This window comes from Anopheles gambiae, chromosome 2, assembly GCF_943734735.2.
Source record: "Anopheles gambiae chromosome 2, idAnoGambNW_F1_1, whole genome shotgun sequence".
Taxonomy (NCBI): domain Eukaryota; kingdom Metazoa; phylum Arthropoda; class Insecta; order Diptera; family Culicidae; genus Anopheles; species Anopheles gambiae.
Window position 1 is genome coordinate 63,093,647 of NC_064601.1, and position 11,451 is coordinate 63,105,097.

Consider the following 11,451-nt stretch of genomic DNA (forward strand, 5'->3'; position numbering starts at 1 on the left):
GATGCCAGAGAAAATTTCAGAAAATGTTGGGATGAATTTTCGTTAACCGCCTTTGACACGGTTCTGAAACTATATTTAAAATATTTTATGACATACACGATCACATTCCAATTTACTTTTTCACTCACTTTTCTCGTCCCTTCACTAATCTAAATATTTACGCTTCCTTACTAATCTTCGTCACTCTTGCGGATTTGTATTCTGCTCCGTTCTCCTCGCTGGTTGGATTGCTTCTCCCGACGGTCTACTCTGTCTTTCATTGCACTTCTCTTGGCGTTCGCCCGGTGAGACTTTCGAACTCAATCGCCAAGGGTGTCGAACGGATTCGTCGCAACATACCCCCACCCCATAAATTTTGGGATGAATTTTCGTTAACCGCCTTTGACACGGTTCTGAAACTATATTTAAAATATTTTATGACATACACGATCACATTCCAATTTACTTCTTCACTCACTTTTCTCGCCCCTTCACTAATCTGAATATTTACGCTTCCTTACTAATCTTCGTCACTCTTGCGGATTTGTATTCTGCTCCGTTCTCCTCGCTGGTTGGATTGCTTCTCCCGACGGTCTACTCTGTCTTTCATTGCACTTCTCTTGGCGTTCGCCCGGTGAGACTTTCGAACTCAATCGCCAAGGGTGTCGAACGGTTTCGTCGCAACAGCAATCAATCATCAACAGTAGAAATAGAGCCAGAACAAAGTATTCTTGTTTTAAGCGGTATGTTCTATACTTAACAGGTGTTAACAACTATCAAGATTTTAAAATAACAATATTGTTACAGCATCTTCTATGTCCGGATCTCATTTGCTGTTTCTACCAAGATCGCGAAATAACTCGTTCGAAGATTATTTTGGTGAGTTTTGTTATTAAATACATAGTCAAACCAATAAAACATATTTTTTGTAGATTCTATCGACAACCTCACTAACGTTCTCCCGTCACCTGAAATTTCTACAAATTCTCCAAAACCACAGCAACAGAATACCCCTTCCAGTAGTATTTCGAACAACCACCCCGTTCAGTGCAGCAATGCTATAACAAAACGTGATGTAGAGCTCATCCATACTAAACTAGACTATATTTTAGACGCAATCCATGATAGACGTGAACTTTCTGAACGCGGTAGCTCAAATGTGTTTAACTTTGAGCCCATAAAGGATCTGGCCACATTAAACGAATTTGAAAGACAGCTAGGGGAGACTAACGGGGCATATAGAGATCAAATATTTAATACACTGCATAGTTCGATTAAGAAAGGGAATTCTAAGTATCAAATCCATCAAGCAATCGACAAATTGCTTGATAGAAAATTTGTTACTGAAATCACGTGGTTCGGTAGAACAAATAAGGGCGAGAAAAAAATTGCATTTTCAAATTACACAAATATTAAAAAATTGTTTGTTGATATTGCTGGCACAATGTTCGAACAGCCAACGGAACAGTTCGTTTATGAATACTTGGGTAAAAAATTTAGACATGCTAGCAATCGTGTAAATATTCTTGGAAAACGAACTACTACTCCTCATAATGTTAAACGAAAGATATAGATTTTTTTTTATGACATGAATGTCGTTTAGTTTAATAAGATTTGGGAATTATACTATTATTTAAGTGTTTTCCAAAGGTTGCCAGGTCAGAAAAGAGACGATAAAGAAAACATATTCGAATGTGATACACAGATGAAAACAAGGTTCCTATATCATCAAGAATTTACTAAATTAACAATATGTTTAGTTATATGAGTAATGAAACTTATGTGAAATATTAACGAAAATAAAAAAAACCATACAGTTGCACTTTACTTTTACCATTTTTATTTGTCTACTCAAATCGATAAAGTGTGAAGTAATGGAATGTACACAAACTCTTCTGGCCCTGTTTTTATAGCTACTAACTTACACTTAATACTTTGAGGGAAAAACTCATCAGAAAATGATGATAACGCATTCATGTTACCCTTCGATATGTTTAAAAGGAAGGAACTTATTGGTTTATAAAAGTATTCTTCGCTAGTAAGAAGCTTCTTTCCTTTGATAACCACTGTTGATGCACGTTCAACTGCTGATTCAAATCTAACCACATGGTTATCCTTCGTTAAAAACCATCCGTTTCCATCTCCTTGCTGTAACGTCAATCCTTGACGTATATGAGCTGTCCTCTTATCACAGTGGTGTTTAACGCATGGATATTTCATATTTTTCTCTGTATTTTTGTGTCGGTTGTCAAGTTCATCTAATTCTGCCAAACGGTTTAACACTTGTTGTAAACAGTTAACTCCACTCCTTAACAGCAGCTTCAAAAGACGTAGTTCATTTTCAAACGGGTATGTTGATATTAATGGAAGAGGGCCATAGTTTTTGACATCTTCTAGAACGTGCTGAAGATTGTGTACATTGCTCGTTAGACCGTTTGGTCCGTAATTTGTTTCGTAATCCAAAACAAAACGATTTAGCATATTTCCTGCTTTTGGCCAATGCGCTTCGTACGATTTTGAAGATAGCAGAGTTATCGAACAAAATAGTAACATGAAATGGGAATACTGCTCTTCTGGCACATTATCACGCAAAACAACAATGCTGCCTATGAATGCCTATGACGTAGCTGTCTATGAATTTCGGTTGGATGCTGGATGTCGGCTAATTTTGATGAAATTATCTTACATTGTTGATCAGACCATCTGGGTAAAACTCCACGCTCTCCATCCCTCCATCTCTTAATTAGTTTTTTGAAGACTCCATGGTGAATTAGATCCAATTCGTCAGCCACAATAAATTGTTTAATCATATCTCCCGCTGTGCAAAGCAACGGAAGAAATCAAGGCGTTCTGAGAATTTTATCATGCCCTCTTTTTCTCTCCAACGGCAAATTTGTCGAGCAGCTCCCCAACCAGCAAAACCGAAGCTATTGGAAAACTTTCCTGTGTGCCAAAGCGAGAGAGCATGTCTTTTTTCTCTAGGTTTTGGACGGCACAACGCCGATCGTGTGGCCTATGAACGAAAAACGGGAGAAGGGGAAACCAATATCCTTCGAGTGACACACACGCATGCATCTGCATGCGTATTCCGCTCAACCGAGACTACACATCTCTCTCGATCTCCCATGATTTTTCTGCTATCGCGCTCATCCGGGTGTTAGGCATCCTCAGTCTGTCCAGAACTTTCACCGTGGAAGGATGTGTTGGAGTGATGTGTGATTTCTTGTGCCCCGTACTTTGCTCGTTTACGTTTTGTGCCGTGTTCCTTCTTCTTCAAATATGGAATGATTTATCCTTGTAAATTTCTAAGGTAAGTTTCTTATCCTCGTGTGTGCTTCAATGGATACATTCAACTAACGCTTGTCGTCTAAAAAGTTACAGTGCACGCGCATGTTAATCGACGGTTGCCAACATCCAGCAAAACGATCGACAGAAGGAAAACGGTGTCCGGTTTTAAAATATAAAGGTAAGCGTTTCTATAATCCTATGTGCAAAATATTGTTTAGTTTGTTATAAAAAACATGGATTAATTATTGGTTAATTTTCATCAACAGATTTCATTACAGCTCTTTCGTAGAAGAGCGCACTTCAAGGACGCCTAGGATACGGCTAAACATGCGCAGCACCAGTCCGTGACGTCATTTCCAGACAGGCGCCGGCTGAACACGCGCAGCACCAGTCGAGGATATCCTAGCGCAGAGGGTAGAGGGAAGAACGAGAGGAAGGGTAACAGAAAGCAACCGCAGCATTTGGAAGGGGTGAAGCATCCTGCCGTATACAGAGTGTGAGTGTGCCAAAACGCATGTGGAAAGAGTAACACCAATAAATAGCATGCGAAAGTGTGCATAAAGCAAAAAGAAAAAGCGTCACTACTACAACCAGCAATCCGAAAATATAAGGGGAGGGATAAATACAAATGTATGCGTAAGCAGGACCAGCAATCCAAGCATTTGAATGTGTGCGTCGGTTTGTGTCGTGCTGAAAGTTTTTACTTTAGCTGCTGCTAGTGTAAAAACTTAAGGAAAGCTTAAAGTAAAAATTTTTTACACGGGGCGCCTTCGGAAATTGTTGGCTGGGTCGTCGAGCTGCCCGTCCCTGGCTCCGCCTCATACCCCTCGCCTGAGCACGCTGCCGAAGGTTTGAATGTGTTGGTGCGTCAGACGGCCAATCGCTGTCAGTCATCGTCCGTGCTCTTTCTCTCCCTAGCGCTATCTCATTCTCGCGTGTGGTTAATGCTCGCGAGCTGTTGTGGCGCCTAAAAATGCCGTTAACAAACATTGCGGCGATGAAGTTGCATTTTCACAAATCAAACCGAAAAATCGCAATGAGTTCAAACACTGCAATATAAAAATGACTAAGGAATCGCTAGTTTACGCAGGAGGGTTTGCTGTGCAACGCGCAGAACCCTAATTCACTCTAACACGTTCAGCCCAACGCTGATTTTCATCAACATTCCGTTCCGCCGGCATCTAGAACGCAAGCTGATTGTGAAACCGGCATACTGGAAAGTCCACTGGCAGTCCCTGGGGCCTGCCATCGAACTGAACGTGCTAAGTATTAAGCATAACACTAAGCTGTTGATTTCGTTTGTTGTGGATTACATAGATATGCTAAGCATCCTGCGCATGGTTGTGAGTGTGCGTGTGTATGCAAAACTGTCGCCAAATGTAATTTCTTCCGGAATGTTATGATCCATCGGTCAAAGAAAGGAAGGTGTTCATGAAAGGCGGAAAGACGAATTGAGGCCCCTGAGGAGGGGGTACTGACACACAGCTGTTGGAAGATTGCACAGTATACTTAAATTGCCAACGGATGGGGGGGGGGTGGCCATGGGACTCCTACGATCATCGGTCACAGGCCCTAAAATTGTAGTCGCCATGGGGGGAGGGGAGGTGCAAATGGTTCTCCAGCCACGGAGCCCTAACGACCATCTTTCCCGGGGCCCTTGTCGCTAATAATCTGTCCACTTGTAGACATACGGCATACTACAAACTAGAAATCTTCGGCGACCGCCTAGTCCGCCTACCGTTAGGTCCACCGCTGGTTCATGACGGTGTTTTTTTTTTTATCGTGGAGGTGCATCCTTCCCCCTGCCTGCAGCGTATGCATCGGGCAGGAGACAGTGTGGCAGTATGCAAGTTGCACGCTGGATAGGAGCGGTCCCGCGGCACCGCCATCATTCCGCACATCTGCATGCCCGTCGTGGGTTCTAACCGCGTATGAACCGTTCGTCGTAGCAAGAACTGACTATCCGGCTACGTGGTACTCAAGTCCTGAAAAGGCCGGCATGATCGCGTTGGCTGTTACGCCAATAATAATAATAATAATAAAAATAAAAAGAACTTAGCATAGCAGTCCACACCCGCGTAAGAGTTTGTCTTGACTTTGTTGCTGCCGGGCTACCGCAGTGACGCGACAAATGCACGGAATGCACTCGACTAAAACATGAACCTACCGATCCGAACCCATTCCAAGGCATTGCCGGTCAATCGGTGTCATGATAACTACTCCAAACCAACAAGCCACCAGATTCTGGACGGACAGGTGCAGCACCATACGCGCACCGTAATAAACAAATCCAGAATCCTCTTTTGTATGGATTCAATTCAAAATGTTGTTTCCACTTGCGTCCGCTAGCTGAATTAGAAATAAATGTGCAACATATCACACGCTCGTTTGCTTAGATCGTGTGTCTTTTTAATACCCCCAACAGCAGAACCGATCGCAAAGATGCCAATGCCAATGGTTGTGTTGTCTCTCAGGTAGCGAGATCGAAAATGCATGGACTTTGTAGCCGCAGCGGATGAAAATGTACGCATCAGAATCAAATAGTTTTGGGGTTTCCAATCGCACGCACACACACAAACACACAAACACGCGCGCGCAAACTCACACACAAACACGCACGCGCAAACTCGCACACACACACACACACACACACACACGCACGTACGCGCGCCAGCACGCACGCACGCACACACACACGCACGTACGCGCGCCCGCGAGCATAAAAGCGCGCACGCCAGCACGCACCCCCGAAAGCGCGCATGCGTGCACGCACCCCCGAAAGCACGCACACCCCCCCCCCCCCCCCCCACTAGACCACCCCCCCCTCCCCTCCACGCATGATCGATTACGGCTACCTTATCGGTAGAACGGTTGGTTCAGCTTTCTTGTAGCATCCTCATCCTTAGCGCCGGGCGGGGTGGGGGATCGCGGCATGATAGAGTGAACGGCCACTTTCCCCGCGCTGTGTGTGTGTGTGTGACGAGACCCAAAAACTCGAGACAGATTTCGGCACATTAAAAAAAAAAAATTATTGCCACTATACATTGTGCTACATGATGCTTAGAAGGTCGTTGAAGCATCAAACATGTTCAAATTAAAAAATATTAGATTAGTGTTGGACGTTCTCCTACGCTTGTTTTAAATAGGCTTCTTCACCCTCAATTGGCAGCGGCATCGAATGGTCTCATCAGCACCGGCACGAAATAAAATAAACCATCAATACACCGATAACACTTTGAATCCCAATCCAGCTTCTCCCGCAGCGTCTCAAGGCCACACACAAATTAATAAATGCTAACACCCACCAATAACAATACACAACCGCAATGCACATACCCGCTGCGCAAAGCGACGGAAGAAATCAAGGCGTTCTGAGAATTTTATCATGCCCTCTTTTTCTCTCCAACGGCAAATTTGTCGAGCAGCTCGTCGAGCTGCCCGTCCCTGGCTCCGCCTCATACCCCTCGCCTGAACGCGCTGCCGAAGGTTTGGATGTGTTGGTGCGTCAGACGGCCAATCGCTGTCAGCCATCGTCCGTGCTCTTTCCCTCCCTAGCGCTATCTCATTCTCGCGTGTGGTCAATGCTCTCGAGCTGCTGTGGCGCCTAAAAATGCCGTTAACAAACATTGCGGCGATGAAGTTGCATTTTAACAAATCAAACCAAAAAAGCGCAATGAGTTCAAACGCTGCCACGTAAAAATGACTATGGAATCGCTAGTTCACGCAGGAGGGTTTGTTGTGCATCGCGCAGAACTCTAATTCGCATTGACACGTTCAGCCCGGCGCTGATTTTCGCACTTTCCGTTCCACCAGCATCAAGAACGCAACCTGATTGTGAAACCAGCATCCTGGATGGGGGGGGGGGCGGGGGGGTGGCCATGGGACCCCTACGATCATTAGTCACAGGCCCTAAAATTGTTGTCGCCATGGGGGGAGGGGAGGTGCAAATGGTTCTCCAGCCACGGAGCCCTAACGACCATCTTTCCGGGGGCCCTTGTCGTTAATACTCTGTCCACTTGTAGAGATCATCGGCGACCGCCTAGTCCGCCTACCGTTAGGTCCGCCGCTGGTTCATGACGGTGTTTTTTTTATCGTGGAGGTCCATCCTTCCCCCTGCCTGCAGCGTATACATCGAGCAGGAGACAGTGTGCCAGTACCCCCGTCGTGGGTTCTAACCGCGTATGAACCGTCCGCCGTAGCAAGAGGTGACTATCCGGCTACGTGGTACTCAAGTCGTGAAAAGGCCGGCATGATCGCGTTGGCTATTACGCCAATAATAATAATAATAATAATAATAATAATAATAATAATAATAATAATAATAAAAAGAACTAAGCGTAGCAGTCCACACCCGGGTAAGAGTTTGTCTTTACTTTGTTGCTGCCGGGTCTACTGCTGTGGCGCGACAAATGCACGGAATGCACTCGACCAAAACATGAGCCTACCGATCCGAACCCATTCCAAGGCATTGCCGGTCAATCGGCGTCATGATAACTACTCCAAACCAATAAGCCACCAGATTCTGGACGGACAGGTGCAGCACCATACGCGCACCGTAATAAACAAATCCAGAATCCTCTTTTGTATGGATTCAATTCAAAATGTTGTTTCCACTTGCATCCGCTAGCTGAATTAGAAATAAATGTGCAAAAAATCACACGCACGTTTGCTTACATCATGTGTCTTTTTAATACCCCCAACAGCAGAGCCGATCGCAAAGATGCCAATGCCAATGGTTGTGTTGTCTCTCAGGTAGCGAGATCGAAAATGCGTGGACGTTGTAGCCGCAGCGGATGAAGATGTACGCATCAGAATCAAATAGTTTTGGGGTTTCCAAACGCACGCACACACACAAACACACAAACACGCGCGCGCAAACTCACACACAAACACGCGCGCGCAAACTCGCACACGCACACACACACACACACACACCCACACACACACACACACACACACACACACACACACACGCGCGCGCGCACACTTGCATAAACGCGCGCACGCCAGCACGCACCCACGAAAGCGCGCTCGCGAGCACGCACCCCCGAAGTCGCGCAAGCACGCACTCCCCCCCCCCCCCTTCCCGCACGAGCGAGTACGGCTACCTTTTCGGTAGAACGGCTGGTTCAGCTTTCTTGTAGCGCATCCTCATTCAAAGCGCCGGGCGGGGTGGGGGATCGCGGCATGATAGAGTGAACGGTCACTTTCTACGCGCTGTGTGTGTGTGTGTCGAGACCCGAAAACTCGAGACAAATTTCGGCACATTAAAAAAAAAATTATAGCCACTATACATTGTGCTACATGATGCTTAGAAGGTCGTTGAAGCATCAAACATGTTCAAATTAAAAAATATTAGATTAGTGTTAGACGTTCTCCTACGCTTGTTTTAAATAGGCTTCTTCACCCTCAATTGGCAGGGGCATCGAATGGTCTCATCAGCAGCGGCACGAAATAAAATAATCCATCAATACACCGATAACACTTTAAATCCCAATCCAGCTTCTCCCGCATCGTCCCAAGGTCACACACTAATTAATAAATGCTAACACCCACCAATAACAATACATAACCGCAATGCACATATAAGTATCAACGCATACACCACAACACCCAATCAGCTGGCGGCGGAAGGCACGGGCTGAAGCTCAAGTAAGGCAAGCCAGGGTGAAGGAGGGAGAGGAGAGGAAGAAGCGGACGAAAAAATGGGCGCCATTATTTTTTTAAATTTTTTGACCGTTTTTTTTTGCTCCGCCGCCCGAACTGTCCGAACTGTCCGAACTGCCCGAACTGCGCGACCCAGCGCAGAAATCGCTGAAGAACAGCGCGGGAGACCACCCGCTGCGCAAATTCGAGCAGTTTCCAGCGCAGAAAATGCACCAAAATCTGCGCTGGCCAGCGCAGATTTGGCCTGGTCTCCCGCGCTGTTCTTCAGCGATTTCTGCGCTGGGTCGCGCAGTTCGGGCAGTTCGGACAGTTCGGACAGTTCGGGCGGCGGAGCAAAAAAAAACGGTCAAAAAATTTAAAAAAATAATGGCGCCCATTTTTTCGTCCGCTTCTTCCTCTCCTCTCCCTCCTTCACCCTGGCTTGCCTTACTTGAGCTTCAGCCCGTGCCTTCCGCCGCCAGCTGATTGGGTGTTGTGGTGTATGCGTTGATACTTATATGTGCATTGCGGTTATGTATTGTTATTGGTGGGTGTTAGCATTTATTAATTAGTGTGTGACCTTGGGACGATGCGGGAGAAGCTGGATTGGGATTCAAAGTGTTATCGGTGTATTGATGGATTATTTTATTTCGTGCCGCTGCTGATGAGACCATTCGATGCCCCTGCCAATTGAGGGTGAAGAAGCCTATTTAAAACAAGCGTAGGAGAACGTCTAACACTAATCTAATATTTTTTAATTTGAACATGTTTGATGCTTCAACGACCTTCTAAGCATCATGTAGCACAATGTATAGTGGCTATAATTTTTTTTTTAATGTGCCGAAATTTGTCTCGAGTTTTCGGGTCTCGACACACACACACACAGCGCGTAGAAAGTGACCGTTCACTCTATCATGCCGCGATCCCCCACCCCGCCCGGCGCTTTGAATGAGGATGCGCTACAAGAAAGCTGAACCAGCCGTTCTACCGAAAAGGTAGCCGTACTCGCTCGTGCGGGAAGGGGGGGGGGGGGGGAGTGCGTGCTTGCGCGACTTCGGGGGTGCGTGCTCGCGAGCGCGCTTTCGTGGGTGCGTGCTGGCGTGCGCGCGTTTATGCAAGTGTGCGCGCGCGCGTGTGTGTGTGTGTGTGTGTGTGTGTGTGTGTGTGGGTGTGTGTGTGTGTGTGTGTGCGTGTGCGAGTTTGCGCGCGCGTGTTTGTGTGTGAGTTTGCGCGCGCGTGTTTGTGTGTTTGTGTGTGTGCGTGCGTTTGGAAACCCCAAAACTATTTGATTCTGATGCGTACATCTTCATCCGCTGCGGCTACAACGTCCACGCATTTTCGATCTCGCTACCTGAGAGACAACACAACCATTGGCATTGGCATCTTTGCGATCGGCTCTGCTGTTGGGGGTATTAAAAAGACACATGATGTAAGCAAACGTGCGTGTGATTTTTTGCACATTTATTTCTAATTCAGCTAGCGGATGCAAGTGGAAACAACATTTTGAATTGAATCCATACAAAAGAGGATTCTGGATTTGTTTATTACGGTGCGCGTATGGTGCTGCACCTGTCCGTCCAGAATCTGGTGGCTTATTGGTTTGGAGTAGTTATCATGACGCCGATTGACCGGCAATGCCTTGGAATGGGTTCGGATCGGTAGGCTCATGTTTTGGTCGAGTGCATTCCGTGCATTTGTCGCGCCACAGCAGTAGACCCGGCAGCAACAAAGTAAAGACAAACTCTTACCCGGGTGTGGACTGCTACGCTTAGTTCTTTTTATTATTATTATTATTATTATTATTATTATTATTATTATTATTATTATTATTGGCGTAATAGCCAACGCGATCATGCCGGCCTTTTCACGACTTGAGTACCACGTAGCCGGATAGTCACCTCTTGCTACGGCGGACGGTTCATACGCGGTTAGAACCCACGACGGGGGTACTGGCACACTGTCTCCTGCTCGATGTATACGCTGCAGGCAGGGGGAAGGATGGACCTCCACGATAAAAAAAACACCGTCATGAACCAGCGGCGGACCTAACGGTAGGCGGACTAGGCGGTCGCCGATGATCTCTACAAGTGGACAGAGTATTAACGACAAGGGCCCCCGGAAAGATGGTCGTTAGGGCTCCGTGGCTGGAGAACCATTTGCACCTCCCCTCCCCCCATGGCGACAACAATTTTAGGGCCTGTGACTAATGATCGTAGGGGTCCCATGGCCACCCCCCCGCCCCCCCCCCATCCAGGATGCTGGTTTCACAATCAGGTTGCGTTCTTGATGCTGGTGGAACGGAAAGTGCGAAAATCAGCGCCGGGCTGAACGTGTCAATGCGAATTAGAGTTCTGCGCGATGCACAACAAACCCTCCTGCGTGAACTAGCGATTCCATAGTCATTTTTACGTGGCAGCGTTTGAACTCATTGCGCTTTTTTGGTTGATTTGTTAAAATGCAACTTCATCGCCGCAATGTTTGTTAACGGCATTTTTAGGCGCCACAGCAGCTCGAGAGCATTGACCACACGCGAGAATG

At 46.5% G+C, this 11,451-nt stretch overlaps 2 long non-coding RNA genes across 2 annotated transcripts; both read left to right on the top strand.

Annotated features, from left to right (window-relative positions):
* The first annotated feature begins 290 nt into the window (after positions 1 to 290).
* Positions 291 to 2,131, top strand: LOC133391801 (uncharacterized). The gene is made up of 3 exons (XR_009765269.1): positions 291 to 722; positions 787 to 858; positions 912 to 2,131. It is a non-coding gene; the product is annotated as an uncharacterized LOC133391801 (long non-coding RNA).
* A 1,066-nt stretch (positions 2,132 to 3,197) lies between these two features.
* Positions 3,198 to 4,054, top strand: LOC133391595 (uncharacterized). Its single transcript, XR_009765078.1, has 3 exons — positions 3,198 to 3,289; positions 3,355 to 3,445; positions 3,534 to 4,054. It is a non-coding gene; the product is annotated as an uncharacterized LOC133391595 (long non-coding RNA).
* The last annotated feature ends 7,397 nt before the right edge of the window (positions 4,055 to 11,451 follow it).